Source organism: Schistocerca nitens, chromosome 3 (assembly GCF_023898315.1).
Source record: "Schistocerca nitens isolate TAMUIC-IGC-003100 chromosome 3, iqSchNite1.1, whole genome shotgun sequence".
NCBI classification, from domain to species: domain Eukaryota; kingdom Metazoa; phylum Arthropoda; class Insecta; order Orthoptera; family Acrididae; genus Schistocerca; species Schistocerca nitens.
Window position 1 is genome coordinate 331,903,515 of NC_064616.1, and position 3,033 is coordinate 331,906,547.

The 3,033-nt window shown below is 47.8% G+C and overlaps 1 pseudogene; it reads left to right on the top strand.

Annotated features, from left to right (window-relative positions):
* The first annotated feature begins 531 nt into the window (after positions 1–531).
* On the top strand, positions 532–650 carry LOC126250528 (5S ribosomal RNA; annotated as a pseudogene).
* The last annotated feature ends 2,383 nt before the right edge of the window (positions 651–3,033 follow it).

The window sequence follows — 3,033 nt, forward strand, 5'->3', positions numbered from 1 at the left end:
AGCTCCCGAGGCCCAGCGCACGGCGTCCATGGAGACGAGGCGCACGCCAGAGCTTAAGTCTTGGTGTTTACTTAGTACTTATGTACCGCATTTTTAAAATGTGACTACGCCTATTCAGGCTGTTTTAGTTTTATTTCTAGACCATGACCTCTTAGACAAATGATAGATTCAGGTATATCTTCTGAAGAAGGCTCAATTATTTGGGCTGAAACCTAGGTAAAGGTTAGTTTCATTACCGCAATCGAGGCTGATAGTTTCCCTAACTAATTCTAACGCAATCAAGGTGATCTAATTAATCTTATGAGTTCTAACAGAATACTGTCTCTACCTTCCAATAACTTTCCCACATAAAACGAAATGTAGCTTGGCAGTCACTCGGCGTCTAACTGACCCTATGACTCCGTAAGTAGCGGCTTTCTATTAGGACTGCAACTGTTTATCTGCGCCAGCAGCTGCGACTGGTGCAAGCCTACGACAGCAACTGAGAGAACTGCACGAATTGAACTGTCGCTGCATTTCACTTGGTCTGCAGCCAACGGCCGTGCCGAGGTGTACACACCGGTTCCCGTCAGATCACCAAAGTTAAGCGCCCTCGGGGATAGCCAGTACTTGGATGGGTGACCGTCCGGGTACATGATGCGCCGTTGACAGTTTTCCGTTTGTCTACGGCAGAGGGGACAGGTGGAGTGGTGGTGTAAAGTCGCCACTCTTTGCACCATATCCGTGGATTAAATTACAAACTTTTCCGCTATGTCTCGTGGAGTGAGGCTGTGTAACACTGTTGATGGTGATCCATCAGTCGGATGGGGACGTTAAGCTCGACGACCTGATTGGTGCTCTTCGAAAGGAGTAGACTATGTGCCGTTAGAAGGTTTCACCTTCTCCCTTCACTTGTCCTCTCCAACACGAACATGATACTACACACACATACAGGGTGTTTCAAAAATGACCGGTATATTTGAAACGGCAATAAAAACTAAACGAGCAGCGATAGAAATACACCGTTTGTTGCAATATGCTTGGGACAACAGTACATTTTCAGGCAGACAAACTTTCGAAATTACAGTTGTTACAATTTTCAACAACAGATGGCGCTGCGGTCTGGGAAACTCTATAGTGCGATATTTTCCACATATCCACCATGCGTAGCAATAATATGGCGTAGTCACTGAATGCAATTACCCGAAACCTTTGACAACGTGTCTGGCGGAATGGCTTCACATGCAGATGAGATGTACTGCTTCAGCTGTTCAATTGTTTCTGGATTCTGGCGGTACACCTGGTCTTTCAAGTGTCCCCACAGAAAGAAGTCACAGGGGTTCATGTCTGGCGAATAGGGAGGCCAATCCACGCCGCCTCCTGTATGTTTCGGATAGCCCAAAGCAATCACACGATCATCGAAATATTCATTCAGGGAATTAAAGACGTCGGCCGTGCGATGTGGCCGGGCACCATCTTGCATAAACCACGAGGTGTTCGCAGTGTCGTCTAAGGCAGTTTGTACCGCCACAAATTCACGAAGAATGTCCAGATAGCGTGATGCAGTAATCGTTTCGGATCTGAAAAATGGGCCAATGATTCCTTTGGAAGAAATGGCGGCCCAGACCAGTCTTTTTGAGGATGCAGGGACGATGGGACTGCAACATGGTGCTTTTCGGTTGCCCATATGCGCCAGTTCTGTTTATTGACGAAGCCGTCCAGGTAAAAATAAGCTTCGTCAGTAAACCAAATGCTGCCCACATGCATATCGCCGTCATCAATCCTGTGCACTATATCGTTAGCGAATGTCTCTCGTGCAGCAATGGTAGCGGCGCTGAGGGGTTGCCGCGTTTGAATTTTGTATGGATAGAGGTGTAAACTCTGGCGCATGAGACGATACGTGGACGTTGGCGTCATTTGGACCGCAGCTGCAACACGGCGAACGGAAACCCGAGGCCGCTGTTGGATCACCTGCTGCACTAGCTGCGCGTTGCCCTCTGTGGTTGCCGTACGCGGTCGCCCTACCTTTCCAGCACGTTCATCCGTCACGTTCCCAGTCCGTTGAAATTTTTCAAACAGATCCTTTATTGTATCGCTTTTCGGTCCTTTGGTTACATTAAACCTCCGTTGAAAACTTCGTCTTGTTGCAACAACACTGTGTTCTAGGCGGTGGAATTCCAACACCAGAAAAATCCTCTGTTCTAAGGAATAAACCATGTTGTCTACAGCACACTTGGACGTTGTGAACAGCACACGCTTACAGCAGAAAGACGACGTACAGAATGGCGCACCCACAGACTGCGTTGTCTTCTATATCTTTCACATCACTTGCAGCGCCATCTGTTGTTGAAAATTGTAACTACTGTAATTTACAAAGTTTGTCCGCCTGAAAATGTACTGTTGTCTCAAGCATATTGCAACAAACGGTGTATTTCTATCGCTGCTCGTTTAGTTTTTATTGCCGTTTCAAATATACCGGTCATTTTTGAAACACCCTGTACATTACAGCCACCCACCCTTAACGGATACACTTAACGCACACAGCTCTCATACTTCAGGAAGAAATGGTGCTTGCGGGCACGAAGGATCGGGAAAATCTCTCCAATTAGGCGACTGAACCTCCCCTTCGGCCTCTTCTAACCAATGACGCCATACGACTATGCTGAGTCTGGAACTGTTGACACTATTGTGGTTACAGAACTGGACGAGTGTCAGAGGCGCGTCTTCCTTTACCCACGACTGGCGGAAGTATCTCCACTTCGCGGAACGGAATGTAAAAAAAAATGGTGCAAATGGTTCTGAGCACTATGGGACTCAACTGCTGAGGTCATAAGTCCCCTAGAACTTAGAACTACTTAAACCTAACTAACCTAAGGACAACACAAACATCCATGCCCGAGGCAGGATTCGAACCTGCGACCGTAGCGGTCGCGCGGTTCCAGACTGTAGCGCCAGAACCGCTCGGCCACCAGCGGCCGGCGAACGGAATGTAATCCCGGTGTTCAGCGCTTTTTGTGGCGGCTGATAACAGTATGAGGGGGTGGATATGACTAG